General features: G+C 48.3%; 1 long non-coding RNA gene across 2 annotated transcripts; it reads right to left on the bottom strand.

Annotated features, from left to right (window-relative positions):
* Positions 1–3344: 3344 nt before the first annotated feature.
* On the bottom strand, positions 3345–15779 carry LOC135321787 (uncharacterized). Of its 2 annotated transcripts, none has more exons than XR_010381860.1 (2): positions 15640–15779; positions 3345–9987 (listed from the first exon to the last, which is right to left on the bottom strand). It is a non-coding gene; the product is annotated as an uncharacterized LOC135321787 (long non-coding RNA). The 2 variants fall into 2 exon arrangements; XR_010381853.1 differs by having other exon boundaries at positions 3345–9568.
* Positions 15780–16246: the final 467 nt, after the last annotated feature.

The following is a 16246-nucleotide window of genomic DNA, read 5'->3' as shown; positions in this document are numbered from 1 at the left end:
ATCTACCCAACCTATTTCCTTGGCCTTTCTGAACTAACGAAAAACTCACTTAATACACCTGGAAAAAATCTCCACCCACCATGACCCATGGATGAGGTCCCCATGACTTGGACTTTAACTGATGGATCAGAGAACAGAACACCATGATCACTCCAGACTCTAAATGACACTTCTCTTATACATGTGGCAGACCCTCCTAGTGGTGTTCCACAGCTGACTCTGCCCTCTTCCCCTGCTGGCAAAGCCCAGGTCTGGGCATTCCCTCTCCCACATGCTCAAGAGAGCTGCCCCTCCATGGCCACAGGCAATGCATGTGGCTTCGTTTGAGCCATTTGTGGTCCCTTCATTCCCTGCATCCATGACCACTTAGGGGTGAGCACGGGATGCAGCCTCAGCTTCTGAGGCAGAAGGAGAGGTCCTTTGAGGACTTGGGGAAGGATTCTCCTCCTTAATGGAAAGGATATGTGAGGAGAAATTGCCCCTCCTGTTCTTGAACATGAGTCTATGGAGATATGTATTGGAGGCTAAGGCCACCATCCTGTGACCATGAGACAAACCCAAGCACAGAAGCCAGTAAACCAAGAAGCAGTGTAGAAAGCACCCAGGCCACTGAGGAAATTAAACAACCCGCTCCCAGCTAGCTTTGCACTTCTTGTATACAAGTTAATAAATCCTTGCTGCTGAAGCCATTGATTTCCAAATTTAGTGAGCGAGGATCTCTCAGGGAACTTGATGTAACACAGAGATATAAATTCATGGGGCTGGAGTGAGGCCGCTGGCTTTGCCTTTCCCAAAAGCTCCCAGATGATGCTGATGTTGGTCCAGGGACCACACTTCGAGTAACCAGGGCTGAACGTAATTTTAGTTGCATGCTCTATCGCTTGCAACCCAAAGCATCCTAGCTGATAGGAGCTTTAGGCCAGCACATGACAATGAATAATTGTACTGTGTATTGACAAAGCTCTGGTCCAATACTCATTCATTTGATCCTCGTCACAGACCTAGGAGGTGGCTTATTTTGCAGAAGAGGAAACTGAAACTTGGAAAACTGCATTTGCCAGAAGCCTTTTGTTTGTAAGAAACAGAAACCTGGCTCCAAAGGAGTTCACACACAAAGGGTGCTGACTTAGGTGTCCAGAAAGGCTAGTGGCAGATCCAGGCACAGCTGGATCCGGTGATCAGATTCTGTTGCTGGGGCTTCGTTTGTTTTACTCTTCCTGACCAGTGACCGCCTTTCTTCAAGTAGCCGAGAGCCTGACCACCCGCAACCCCAGGCTCCCATCCCCTCCCGTCCCACTGGGTGGAGACCCTCGAGTGGAGGCTTTCTCTCGCCCAGTGTCCACACGTGAAACCCCCGAACCACTCGCCGGTGGCGCAGAATAGAAACAGTGAGCATGGTTAGGAAGTGACTCCAATCGCCAGGCAGGAGATGATGTGGTTCTTGACAGGATGGGAGGATCAGGGGCTGTGAAAATCAGTTGGACATGTTTAAATTCAAATAGTTTTGTAAGATTTTTATTTAAATATATTTAAGAATCATACAAAAATTCTTTACCAGAATTCTTGTTGTAGGGCTTGATGCTGAAAATGTGACTCCTTGTGGTTGTAGCTCTTACTTGACCTTGGAGCTTGGAGATGTTCATTATTACCTCCTCCACTAGTTATAGGGGCCCTGAGAGCCAAAAAATATTTCATTCATTCATTTCCTCAACAAATATTTGTTGGCCCTGCTGTGCACCTGGCTTGAGGAATGGCATCCGGTGAGACTTTGCTGACGTACATACCTCTCCACCCCAGCCTCTGCCCAGAGATTCTGATGCACCCAACTCCCTACTGGAAATAATTTTACAAGTGATGTTAATGATGGACATGTCTTAAATAAGATAACAATGTGTAGGCAGGAAAGAAGTGGAGACTAGTTAAGCTAGAAGGCTGACGGTCACATGGGCAGAATCAGGAGAGTGGGATGGGGAGGTGGCTTGGGCTGATGACATTAGATTTGGACCTAATTGAGGCATCCATGTGGTGATGCCCTTCCATGCAGTGATGCCCACCAACATGGTAATGCCCATCCACATGGTAATGCCCATCCATGCAGTGATGCCCATCCATGTGGTGATGCCCATCAGCCAGTCAGAACAACCATCTTGGGAGCCTGGGCAGAGAAGCTCTGCTTGAAGACTTGGGATAAAACTGGTGCATCTAGAGAAGAGCGGACACAAAAGGGAACTCACCCTGGAGGTACATCCAGGGTTGAAGGGCACAGAGAAAGTAGAGCAAATGCGAATGGCAGAGACAAAGGATCAACATCTGAAGAAAGGGGCAAACCAGGGCAGCACAGGACAGCTGAGTCCAGGCAGGAGCATTTCTGGAGGGAAGGACAGATGCAGTGGAAGCACCAAGAGGTCAAAGTCAAGTGGGACCGACAGCAGCAGAGCAGGCAAGTGGGTCTGGGGTGCAGAAAGCCTATAATACCCACAGAGGGTGCTGCTCAGGGGGTGTGACAGGTGGGACAGATGGCAGTTTCATTAAGTCTAAGTCAAAGTAAATAATAATAATAAAAGAGGCAGCTGTGAAAATAAGTCTGATGGATTCGATCATTTCCTGGTAAACAAAGCTTACAACAAGCCCTTGCATTTGTGTGATGTTTGATGACTTCCAGGCACGACGGGCTACGCAATTTACAGGGCCTGGTGCAGAACCAAATGTTGGCCCCTTGTTCAAAAATTAAGAAAAACTTCAAGACGGTGACAGCAGAGCATTAAAACAAGTGTGGGGCCCTATCCGGCTGCACGGTTTGCACGCCCGCTAAGCTGGTCTGCTTCTAAGCAGTTTCCCGCTACTCTTTAATCTCAGAGAGAAATGTCTGAGATGGTCTGAGCAGCCAAGTCATTTGGAGTGGATAGCTTCATCTTCCGAGGCTTGGAACACTCTTCCTATTTGGGGGGTGGAGGAATCCCCCATTGTTTGGAGCCAGGTAGGAGGCATGGTCCCTAGACCACAAAAACCCTCTCCAAGCCCCTAGGCAACCAGCGGACAAAGACGTGATCCAGGCTCAGCCAGTCAGATGCTCCCTCCCCAGATTTTGAGACTTGAGGGACTGATGTGAAGATGCAGGATGCTTAGAGACATGACCCCATGCCAGTGGCAGGATGGAGGGGCTGGGGCAGGGGTGAGGGTGCAGGGGGAACCAGAGGTAGTGACCCATCCAACATTTTCTCGCATTTTCTGCCACAGAGCCCTCTCCTATGCTGCCTGTTCTCCAAGTGTAAGTTCAGGGGAGTCTACAAGACCAACCTCAGCTTCAGTAATTCAACAAAAAGACCTGCAGAACCCAGCAAAGCTATCATTCTCACAGTTGTGATTTATTACAGCCAAAGCTCACAGATCAAAATCAGCAACAAGAAGGGCACGGGGAGGGGTCCAGGAGAGGTCCAGGTATGAGCTGCCTCTTGTCCTCTTCCAGTGACATCAGGACAGTGCTTACTTCTCTCAGCCACCACGTGAGACAGAACGCACTGGGTGTTGCCAACCAAGGGCACTCATCCAACCCTTGATGTCCAGAGTTTTTATGGGGGTCAGTCGCACAGACACAAAGCAGATTACACACGTGGCTGACTTTCATATCCAGTCCCTTGGGGCAGCTGATAACTGCTTGGTCCCAGGGCTCCACCACAGATCACATTGTCAGTGCAAATTATTTGGCACAGCCCAAGACCCAGGTAAACAAAGGCACTTCTATCAGGTGGACCATCCCAAGGGCTTGGCGGTTAGCTCCCAGAAGCCAGAGATAAAGGCCACTCTGTAGGAGCGAAGAACAAATCTGACTGCGTATTAGACCTGTTCCTTTGGCTCTATCCCTGTGCTCTGTTTCCTGGGCTCAGTCATGCTGGTTCTGCACCTTTTGTAAAAGACTGTTGCCTAGAGCCTGAAATATACAGTCTACCCATTCTCAAGCTCTGACCTTTAAGGGTATTAACACTTCCCCATTCATATAAAGATAAAAAGTTGCAGAAAAGAAAATAATATTCGTCCTGCTGGAGGTTTGCAGGAACATCATGACCTGACCCACGTGGACAGATGCCAGAGCAAAGGACTCTGGCACCAAGAAGTCTGCAACAACCAGCCCCAGCCCCTCCCCTTTTCAGGATAAAAGCAGCCTGAATTCTGACTTGGGGAAGATGGTTCTCCGGGACATTAGTCTGCCGTCTTCTTGGGCTGCTGGCTTTCCAAGTAAAGTCTTTTATTCCTTGCTCCAACACCTCATCCCCCATTTATTGGTCTGTCTTGCAGTGAGCAGAACGAGTTTAGATTCAGTAATGACACCTTTCTTTGGGCAAAGTTAATGCCTCCCCCTCCTCTGGCTTCACCAGCCATCTCCCTGGGTGCCCCGAGCCCTTTCTTAGGAAGTCTTCTGAAGTGCCTGGCTGCTGGACCTTCTCCACACCTCCCGAGGTGGGCACAGGGACACTGTGAGTCCTATTTCCCAAATGGGCAGCTGAGGCCCAGAGAGATGTACGAACTTCTACAAAGTCACACAGGCTGCTCTAGTGCTTGCGTGTCCTGGGACCTCAGCCAGGGTCATCTTGGCTCCGCCCGGCTGCCAGGGGCTGCCATCCCTCCGAGGGGCAGCAGCTGCGCAGAGAATCAGTCATTGGAAAGGTCAGAAGATTGAGTTCAGCTGAACTTCAGCGCAAATATATCGAGTTCCGAATTTTTTTAAACCCATGTAAGCCTGCTGAAACGAACCATGCAACTTGGCCATCCAACTGGACTCTCGGGAGAATACAGAGGCCGGGTTTGTGGATAAATTTCTGTAGACCATTACAAGTTTCCAAAAATAGTCTTCCTTCTCTGTGTTGGGGAAACCAGCCAGACTTCCTAGGAGACACGTCGATACCAGGGGGCTTCCCCGCAGCCACTAAATGGAAAACAAGCCTTTAAAGCGCTGTTGTGAATTTCCTAAACCACTTGTCCTCCACCCTGAGCTAGAGGTTAAGCCCTTCATGATGCACCCATGTTGTCTCACAGCCAGGGGACAGTTCTCCCTTAGCCCTACCGCCAGCTGATCCCATCTGCCCCGGGCAGCCTGGGAGAGAGATGATCGCTAAGGTAACCAAAGGCCCCGAGGGCAGGCAGACACAGACACACAGCAGCTGCCACTGCTGGGCACGCAGCCCGTGCCCTGTTCTGGAGGGACTCCCGGGGCCCTCTGCCAGCTGCGGTCTCAGACCCGGTGCGTGCAGGGCTGCCTGGAAAGAGCTGCTCAGAGAGAGACTTCTTTGTCTCTGCAGCACTCCTGTTCGGTCATGGAGACCCCAGAACCTCAGGGATCGTCTCTCCAACCAGGGAGACTGAGGCCAGGAGTGGAACTGACACTTATCAGCAGAGCTGGGACTTACACCCAATGGTCCTGACACCTGCTCCTCCTCTGGGGCGATGCCTTGACGCAATGGGCTCTCCAGGACCCCATAGAGAGGGGCTGAACACTGCTGCTGTGGATGGCATTCATTCATTCATTCATTCATTCATTCATTGAGCAGACATTTACTGCATGTCCACTGTATGAGTTTCCCAGGGCGACCATAATAAATTGCCACAAATTTGGTGACTTGAAATACCAGGAGATTATTCTTGTACTGTTCTGGAGGCAAGAAGGCCAAAATCAGGGTGTTGTCAGGGCTGCACTCCCTTTGAAGTCTCTAGGGATGGACCCTTCCCTAGCTCTTCTGGCTTCCAGTGGCTCCAGGCATCCCTTGGCTTGTGGTCACATCCCTCCAAACTCTGCCTCCCTCTTCACATGGCCTTCTTGTCTGTGTCTCCTTTCCTTTTCTTCCCTTGTAAGGACACTTGTCATTGTTTTTAGGGCTCACCTTAATTCAGGATGATGTCATCCTAAGATACTTAATTGTATCAGCAAAGAACTTTTCCCCAAATAAGGTCACATACAGTTTCCAGTGGGCACATCTTTTGGTGGGGGGGCGCCCTTCAAGCCACTCCACCTCCCACGTGCTAGACCCTCTTCTGAACCCTGGACGCTGCGGGAGACCTGGCAGACAACGGCGAGCTGAAGGATGCTTATATTCCAGTCGGAAGAGACAAACAACAAACCATAAGTTAATTTAATTTCAGGCAGTCAGAACTGCTCTGAAGCACACTTAGAAAGGGAAAAGGGGCAGAGACTGTCTGGGTAGGGGTGTTCCCTGTAAGATAAAGTGGATGGAGAGCCTTCTTGGAGGACACAGTTGAATGAAGAGGGTTGTGATTGCTCATATCACGTACTTGTGTACAAGTCCCCATCTATCGAAGTTCAGTGGCAATAGATGTGGAAAGAGTCAAAACTTGGAAGTTTGTCTTTAGTAGAACATTCTTTGGAGGACCACAGTGTTTCCTGAAGTCTCATGGCTGCAAATGTAGTATGAAATGAAATGACAGAGCATCAGAACCACAGGCACTGGAATCTGGACTTCCAAGCCAGTTATTTACTGAGCATCACTATGAACCAGGCACTGCATCATCCAGGATGCTAAATGAGACTGGTCTGGTCCACTGAGTTTTCCCGAGTCCCCCAGAACCGAAGACAACGGGTTTCGCACATTCTGAAAAGAAGTGTTAGAACACCCCCCCTCCCCGGGATGCCTGAATCTGCCAAATCCTGTGACCTGGGCTCGCCACCCTCCTCATACATGAGAGAAGACGAGAAATTCGGAGGTGATGGACCAGAGAAGGCTAAAGCACCTACACAGACGTGGAGGATGCTACGGTGCTGCTCCTCCACTTCAGAGGAAAGAGGGGAAGGTGGGCTCACCATCCCAGACCAGAGCGGGTGCAGGAGGAGGAATCTGGGAGGGGTGAGAAGGGCAGCCAGGCCACTCTGGCGTCTGACTTGGTGCTGAGCGTGTCCTGAGCTGCTGCGGTGCGGCCCGGCATGGCCAGACCAGAGGAGAGCAGCGACCCTGCTGCAGGCAGGTGTGGCCTCTGAACTGCCGAGGCCACAGGTAAACGGCACTGCTCTCTGGGAGCCCTCCTGGATGCACAAGGGGGAGTGGCAGCCAGGGACCAAGGGGGCCAAGGAAGGAACCAGATTAGAACTTTCCTGGAAAAAATCCTGCTTGCTGCTGGGCAGGGGGACCTGCAGTGTGAAGCCCTGGGGCCAGAGATGAAGAGAAGCTGGGAGAGGTCAGACAAGGAGGGACCTCCCAGGCCAGGAGGCTCCAGGTGGTGATGAGGGTGGTTGTGAGGAGAGGGTGATATCCCTGAGGAGCCCACAGGAGCACCTCACCAAAGACAGAGGAGAAAGAGGGCCATTCGGGATGAATTGCCTCCACCCACCACAAACACGTTGGCATCTGAACCCCCAGGACCTGTGAGTGTGGCTTTATTTGGGAATGGGGGTTGCAGCTAATGTAACTGGTTAAGGTGAGGTCCCACCGGAGTCGGGTGGGCTCCTACTCCACTGTGACTGGTGTCCTTATAAGCAGAGGGAAGTCTGGACACGGGCACAGAGAGGAGGAGGCCATGTGAAGACGGAGGCACAGCGGCACTGATGCAGCCATGAGCCTAGGAAGTCTGGCGCCAACCGGAGCTGGAGGAAGCCAGTAAGGAGCCTCCCTTGGGGCTTCAGAGGAAGCGTGGCTCTGCCAACATCTTGATTTTGGATTTCTGGCCTCCAGAGGGTGAGAGAATACATTTCTGTTCATGTAAGCCCCTCAGATTGTGGCACGTTACTATGGCAGCCCTAGGAAATTAACGTGAGGACCAACCTTTGAGCATCCACCACCTAGCACATTCCAGTCGTCAGCTATTCCAACAGGAATTCAACAGAACCCCCTTATCTTCGCATCTCCTCTCCCTTTGCCCACCCTTCTCCTCCAGCTCCGGAGGCACCAGCCACAGCAAGGCAGAGGGGGGAGGGGGAGGAAAAATATGCCCCGAAGGACACACCATCGCCCCCCCTCCTGCTGCTGTTCTGCCTGAACTGGGGGAAGAGCGCCGCTTCAGTAGGATATGAGATGATAAAAAGAAGAAGAAAGATGTGGCTTAGACCAGACTGGAGTATTTTCACTATCTGAAAATGACCTGAACAAGCTATGGGATCCATCCACCTATATAATGTGAGATGTTGCCTCCACGAGCCAAGATTGGGCAGGAACTTGCAGGAAACATGCGGGTGGAAGTGACTGATGGGCTCTGACTTGAAATACCCCCCCCCCCCACAAGCCTCAGCAGGAGCCAGAGCGCCTCTCTGAAGACTTGAGTGGCGGCAGGAAGTTTTCCTGGATTCCCTGTCATTCCTTGTTCTTTTCCAAAATGGGAGGAACACTCAGTTCGGCTTCATAGACACCTTCGAGTCCTCTTCTCCAGAGATCAGAACCTAACCTGGAGCCCAGGTCACTGCCGGGAAATGATCCAGATTAAGGAATTGGAAAACACCTGCTCAGGCAACAGCTTTAGCTGGAGGCTGGCCCACGAAGGTCACCTAAGGGCCAGTGCAACATTCTGTGGTTGGGGAAGTGCTTTCAAGAGAGAGGAAAACCCCTTGAGAAGGTAGGTGGTGACACAAACACCGGTGTAAATAAAGCAGGGCTTCCTGGTCGAGGGCATGGGTGCTCGAGGCAGACAGACGGTGGGGTCTTTGTTCCCGGCCACCTGTGCAGCCTGGGGTTAGAGGCTTTAGCATCAGGGTTAACCGCAGGAAACAAAACCCTCTAGTGGTTTCCAGGGAAAAAGAGAGTTAGTACAGGGAGTTAGGAGCTTACGAAGTCATCTGCAGGCTGCTGGGGAGCACGGACCGGAGGGGCTCTAGACTGGGTCTCCAGGAGGGTTTGGAGAGGGGTGAGGGTTTGTTGTAACTGGCATGGCATGCCGTACAAGTGAGGCAGTAACTGTTGTGAAGGAAGAAGTGTGTTATTCTCGCAGATCCCTGGAAACAGGAGGCCTTGCTCAGTAGGTAGGGCCACGTGGGGCAGCACCGTGATCCGCTGGAGGCAGAGGGAGTGAGGGGAAAACACGGGCAAGCGCCTTTAGGAAGGTTTCCAGGGGAAGGAGCTTGCTGCAGGGTAAGCTGGCGTGCAACTGGCCGGTGGGAATAATTTCAGCAGACGCTGGGCCGTGGATGCTGCGCCTGGGTGTCTGGTGCCTGGCCTGGGGGTGACGAAGCCAGGTGGATAGTGGCTCAGAGGGTGAGAGCCTTAGGGGAGGTGGCTGGGGGTGTGGGCTCTGGATTGGTCGGTTTGCACAGGAAACACCTGTGCGCAGCCCAGCCATTGGCTGTCTCTGGGAATTAGCTACCTTGGAGGGGCGGCCCCTCCGGGGTCAGCAAGACCCCAAGGTGTCAAAGCATCAAAAATACAGAATAAAAACACTTGATTAATACAAGAATGATTTCTTAATTACTGTAGAACTGACTGACTGGATGAGAAATGGCTTCTGCAATTTTCTGGAAGGTGAGGAAACAAGCCACAAGGAAGGCACTGAGGTGAGAGGGTATGTCAGCTGCTTGCAGCGTCAAAGGCAGTAAGTCCTTGGTTCACAGTGACGGCGGTCATTCTTATCCTTGTTTTGAATTCTGTAACGAGGGTGCACAATGACCAAGTCACTAGGTTTGCACTCAAAAAGGGAAAAAGTTCCTGTCATTTGTCCACTAATACAATACTCCCAGGAGCACAGTTCAGATCTCACGAGTGTACTTGGCATCACTTAGATGCACCACGTGAAACTGAACCTCGGCTTATTGGGGACAAGGGAGTCATTCTGAGCCTCGGCTTTCCATTGAGGGCTTTGGCTTTGCTGGGGGTGATGTGCCCATGAGAGGAACTTAACAAAATCAGTTCCCGCATCTTCCTGAAATATCCCAGGAGCGCTTCCATATGAGCAGTGTTGCCCGCTGCCAACCAGGTAAGCAGCAGTGAGGTGAGCCCCAAACTGGGGTGATGAGGAGGCAAACCCCAAATCCAGCCAGGGAGGGCCAGTCCCTGAAGACATTTCCTGGAGTTGTGGAAACGAAATGAGGGAATGGGTCAGAGGCTGGGGCCTCAGGAGACGCCCGGGGCAGCAGATCACAGCGCCCCCCCAAGTGCCCCCAACAGGCCAATGTTGCCTCTTTCAGTCTGGCTTGCCCCACCCAATGTCCCAGACTGGAGCCGCACTCCCTGGCGCTGCCGCTCACGGCAGTCCCACCCGGAGGGGTTTTTACTTTTATGGGTTATTTATATAACACGTCCCTCACAATTACAAAAATGATAGTCATTCATCATAAAACAGAGAAATGGATAAAATGTCTTTGAAAAAAAGTCACTACACTGACAAGGATGGTTCTATTGAAAAAGATAACAGCAGGCTCTGTAAGGATGTAGGGCGATTAGCGCCCTCATGCCTCGCTGGCGTTTAGTTCAGCTGCTTTGCCAAACAATCTCACAGTTTCTCAAAAGGTTAGAGATGGCCCAGCGATTCCACTCCCAGGGATGTACCCAAGAGACATGACAACATATGTCCACATAAGAGCTTGCCAGTGAATGTTCATAGCAGAATTATTCACAGTGGCCAAAAAAAGTGAAATCAACCCAAATGTCCATCAACTGATGAATAAGGAAAATGTGGTCTATCCATACAATGAAGAATATTCATTAAAGCAATAAAAAGGAATGAAGTACTGATACATGCTTCAACATGATGCACCTTGAAAATATTATGCTACGTGAAAGAAGTCACAAAAGACCATACATTGTAAGAAATATCCAGAACTGGCAAATCTATAGACAGAAAGTATATTAATGGTTGCCTGAGGCCAGGGTGGATGAGATGCGGAGTGACTACTAATAGGTATGGGGTTTCTTGTGTAGTTACAAAAATGTTCTAAAATTGATTGTGGTAACGGTTGCATGACTCTATAAATATACTCGAAATCATTGAATCCTATTCCTTAAATGGGTAGATTTTATGATATGTGAATTATATCTCAATAAATCTGTTATAAAAATTAGTCATGAAAAATTATGTCTACACAAAAACCTGTCTAGCAGCTTTATTCGTAACTGCCAAAATATGGAAGCAACCAAAACGTCTCACAGTAGGTGAATGGATAAATAAACTGTGTTCCATCCAGATAATGAAATATTATTCAGTGCTAAAAGGAAGTGAGCCATCAAGGCATAGAAAGACCTGAAGGAGAAAACTTCAATGCATTTTACTAAGTGAAAGAAACCATTCTGAGAAGGCTGCAGAGTGTATGATTCCAACAATCTGACTTTCTGGAAAAGGCAAGATTATGAAGACAGTAAGAAGATCAGTGGTTGAACCCTCATGAACACTATGGATTTCGGGTAGGCATGATGTGTCCATGTCCATGTGGGCTCATCCATTGCAGCAAATGTACCACTCACTGGGGGAGGTTGATAGTGGGGCAGAGGTTGTGCGGGTCAGGGGCCAGGGTGCATATGGGAACTCAGTTTTGATGTGAACTTAAACTGGCCTTAAAAAACAAGGCCTATCCAAAAAATAAAATCACTTAAAGGAAAAAAATCACTTAGAATCTGATTGAAACAGGAGGGAAGCGGGCAGGGCACTACCGCTGAAGGAATGACACAGTAATTGAGGACAGGACAAACTGGTTAGGACCAAGATGGTGGAAGATTCTACTTCGAGGAGAACTTGAGCCTCATGGCATAACCACAGGTGCCATGACAGTTCCTAGGCTGACCATAAAAGGTCAAGAAGTAGGCAGGGCCCAGTTCATGGAAATCCCTGCCCCCCCCCCCCCCCCCCCCCGGCAAAGAATTGGAATAATCCTCCTACTCATTAGCATATGAAATTACTGAGCCTGTAAAACCCATCAGCTCTGCACCTCTTGGTCGCTCACTCTTGCCTTCTGAGACAGCCTGCACTCTGCCTATGGAGTGTGTATCTCTCTAAATAAATTTGCTTTCATTTTACTATGTCTTGCTCTTAAATTCTTTCCTGCACAAAGCAAGAACCTTTTCTCTGACATGATCACACACATGATCATTCAACAGTTTAAATTATGTAATTGAAGTCTTTGTAAAGACTTTTTATAGTTTCATGTTCTAGTATTTTCGCATGTTTTTGTTCACTTAGCAATATACTGTAAACATTCTTCTACGTCAGTAAAGATTTTATTACACTTTAAATATCTGTGTGGAAATCCATTATGTAGATGAATGATGATTTATTTAAACATTCCACATTTTAAGGCATCCTTTTAATTTGCATTAGTATAAAGAATACTGGTAAACAGCACACGTTCTTTGAATAGATTCTTAATGACAATAAAACAGTGACTATTTGTTGAGTGCTTAGTAACGGCCAGTGACCGACCAAGTGCTTTACAAACGTCTTGATAAACAAATGCTCAGAGAAACTTGGGAAGCAGGTACCATAATTAATTCCATTTTACAGCTACAGTGTCAGAGGTTTGGAGATATTAAATGACTTGTCCAAAGTGACACAGCTAGTAAACAGCAAAGCTGCAATCAAACTTAGGTTTATCTGATTCCAGAGCTTGAGCTGTTGTTTCTGACGCTTGAACATACTGATTTCATTTCTGTAACTTTTCATTCTTCTGATACCTTCTGTCAAATAGTCCTCCAGAGAATTAATCATAATTTGTAGTTCCCACCAAAAATGCAGGAAAATACTCACGATGCTCATCAGCACTGGTTTTACGGTTCTTTGTAAACTGTGTGTTAACTTGAGAGGCAAAAAATGACTTCCTGTTCTTGTTTCCATTTGTAATCTTTAAGTTACTTGAGAGATGGTATATTTTTGTTGATTGGCTCATCCATTGATTTTCTCAAGAATCAACTTTGTATATACATTTTTCCTCTTCCACTGGGCTTTTTCCTTACTGATTTGTTTAGCAATATCCCAGTCATTACAGAATTTCCAACTGTTTTCACATTTCATGCTTTTTTTATTGTAACTTGTCAATTTCCAATATTTTTTAACTGACTTTTATTTTTAGACTTTCAAGGTGTTCCCTTACTAACTCCTCCAAGTCCAAGTACAGGAGCAGTGAAGTTCCACCACGAGCAAGCTGACAACAGCTCGTCAGAGGGCCAGCTCCTGGGATGGTTTAAAACCAGTCTCTGATCTTATTTTCTCTCCAGTCAAATCCAGAGTAAATATCTATGCTCTATGCTCTCTACTGCGAAAGGGCAGAACACACATCAACTACAGGAGGCCAGTATCAAAAGTGCAATTTGGAGCTGAAATTTGGTCTGTAAGACAACAAACATCACAGCAAAGTCCTCCTTGTACATTTGCTAATTAATAAAATTTTTTAAGATATAATTTACGTACCATAAAATCCACCATTTAAAAGTGTAAAATACAGTAGCTTCTATTATATTTACAAGATGGTACAACTATCGAACTTCAGAATGTTACCCCTAAGAGACACTCCATACCCATTAAGGAGTCACACCCTTCCTTCCCCTTCCCCCGAGCCCTGGGAACCAATAATGTAATTTCTGTCTCTACAGATGTGCCAATTCCAGACATTTCATATAAATGGAATCCTACAACACGAGGGCTTTGTGTATGGTTTCTTGCACTTAGCGTGATGTTTTTAAGGTTCATCTATGTTGTAGCTTCGTTTCTTTTTGTAGCCGGATGATATTCCATTGTATGGAATTTTGCTTCTCCATTTAATGTTGATGGACCACATGGTTGTTTCCACTTTTTGGCTATTATGAATCATGCTGCTATGAAAATTCATGTACAAATTTTCATGCAGACATATGTTTTCATTTCTCTTGGGTTTACATCCAGGAGAACGGCTGCATCGTACAGTAACTCTGTTTAACATTTTGGAAAACTGCTCAACTTTTTCACAGCGCCGGCACCATTTCTCATTCCCACCAGCAACATGTGAGGGTTCTAATTTCTCTACATCCCTGCCAACACCTGTTATTTTAAAATTGATTTGTTTTTATTATGGCCATCCTGGTGGGAGAGACTTTTACACTGGATGAACTTTGAATCAGTTTAAACAAAGACAAACATTCTGAGTGGGTCTTCCAGGGAACTACTGCACAGGTCACACAATGATAATTCTTTGGGAATGACGTTTGGAAAGAATTCCAGGTCTGTTCTGCTCCATCCGGTACTGGGAAGGCAGACTGTTATTTTTCAAGGCTACTGCTGAACTAGAGAGTTGGGGGTGGGACTAGAGCAAGTTAAAAACCAGAAATTATATTTTTATGCCGAATTGTCTGATTTTTAAAACACCTTTTGATGGTCCCAACTGAAAACACTTGCGGGTCAAAATCAAGTGTGGGCCCAGTCAGGGTCCTTGGACGTAGAGAGGTGGCTTGGGTAGGAATAGAATGGTTTTCAATTGTTCTAAAGCAGGAAAAATGTTTTATCAGATAAAATTTTGTTCAGGACCCAGAGTGATCTGGAAAATATTTCACAATCCAAATCCTAGCACCACCCATCAGAACAGACTCCTGTCTTCGCTGTGCCTGGAGTCGCCTTTAGAATGGCCAGATTGCGAGGAGCTGGCAGGGCGTCCAGGAGAGGAGCCCTCCTGGAGCAGCCCCCGGAGGAGAAATGATGCAAGTGCAGCTTCCTTTCAAGTGGGGGTGTCCGCTGAACCCCGCTGTGCCCCAGACCCTCTGCAATGCAGACTCCCTGTGACCCCTTGGGGATCCTCGGTCAGGTCTGCACACCTGACCCCCCTAGACCCTCCCCTGGTCCCTGAATCCCTGCCACTCCCCAGCATCCCTCACCCGAGCCACTCCCCTTCTCTCCTGATCCACTGTGCCCCCTGGCCCTGGTATCCCAACTCCCTTGTTCCTGGGCCCCTGCACCCCTGCACCCTCCCCACCTCCTGCAGCAGCCCTGAGCTCTGCAGAGGAGTTAAGACCTCCTGCTGGAGGATAAAGAATGTAGCAGGTGCCTGGGCTTCCCATGATTTGCTCATTGGGGGCCACCACCTCAGCCCACGGATCCTCCCCCGCCCCGCTCTCGATGGCAGGGGTGGGTGGGTGGGTGGGGCTCCCCGGGGTGGGCGGGGCTCCCTCCACCCCCGCGTCCTTCCCCAAATCCTATTTTAAGGCTCTTCAGTCTTTACTTTGGGAAAAGCAGATGGAGTTGTTTTTGGCGCCAAACTTCTGAGTTCCAGATCCTAGACGGGGGATGGCTCTTGGCCAGGGGGCCTCAAACTTGAACGTGCATGCCCATCACCTGGAGGGCCGTAAAAAGATTGTCGGGCCCCTCTCCCAGAGTTTTGGATTCAGCAGGGCTGGGAAGGGGCCAAGAATCTGCATTTCTAACATGTTCCCAGGTGATGGGATGCAGCTGGTCTGGGGCCAGACTTTGAGGACCACTCATCCGGGCTGTGGGGCCTTGGGGAATGATGGGTGGCACAGCTTAGGTTTGTATAGCGCTTTATCATTTACACATTTAGTTTTAGATGCATTATCTTCTTTGCTCCTCCAAACAACCCTGAGAAGATGATCAAGCCCGATTTACAGATGAGCAGACTGAGGTTTGCAGTGTCACACAGAAGTCCCTGACCCAACACCGCTCAGCCAGCTAGCCCTCCTCGGACTTCCTAGAGGGGTCAACATCCTAGACATCCAACATCACAAGGTCACCACACTCCCCATCCCTTACCTCCTGCTCCTCTGGTGTGGAGGACCGCAGTTGCCTGCTGAAGGGGTCTCTCTGCCTCTGCTTCTCCCTCCTTTCACAGCAGCAGAGAGCACAGAAGTTGAAAGCACGGGTTTTATAGTTAGGGGAGGGGTTTAACTTCCTGCTCTGATAATGTGCTACCTCTGTGATCTTGGGCAAGTTATGTAACACTTTGTTGTTTACAAAGTATGCCTGTGCTTCGGAGATTCTTTTTCTGCAGTTTCAGTGCTGGATCGCCGCAATGAAGCCAGTCCCTCAATAAAGCGAGGCACACATTTTTTGGTTTCCCAGTAAATCTAAAAGTTATGTTTATTTTATACTGTATTCTACTAAGTGTGCAATAGCAGTGTATTAAAAAAAAGATTGTATGCATATGTATGACTGAAACATGATGTATGCTAGAAATTGACACACTGTCAACTGACTATACCTCAGTAAAAAAATGAAAAAATGTGCATACCTTAATTAAAAAATATTTTATTGCTAGAAAATGCTAACCATCATCTGAGCCTTCAGCAAGTCATAATCTTTTTGGTGAAGGGTTTGAAATATTTTGAGAATTACCAAAATGTGACACAGAGACATGAAG

Source organism: Camelus dromedarius, chromosome 1, assembly GCF_036321535.1.
Source record: "Camelus dromedarius isolate mCamDro1 chromosome 1, mCamDro1.pat, whole genome shotgun sequence".
NCBI lineage: Eukaryota > Metazoa > Chordata > Mammalia > Artiodactyla > Camelidae > Camelus > Camelus dromedarius.
The sequence above is the reverse complement of the archived record's forward strand: the minus strand, read 5'-3'. Positions and strand labels throughout refer to the sequence as shown.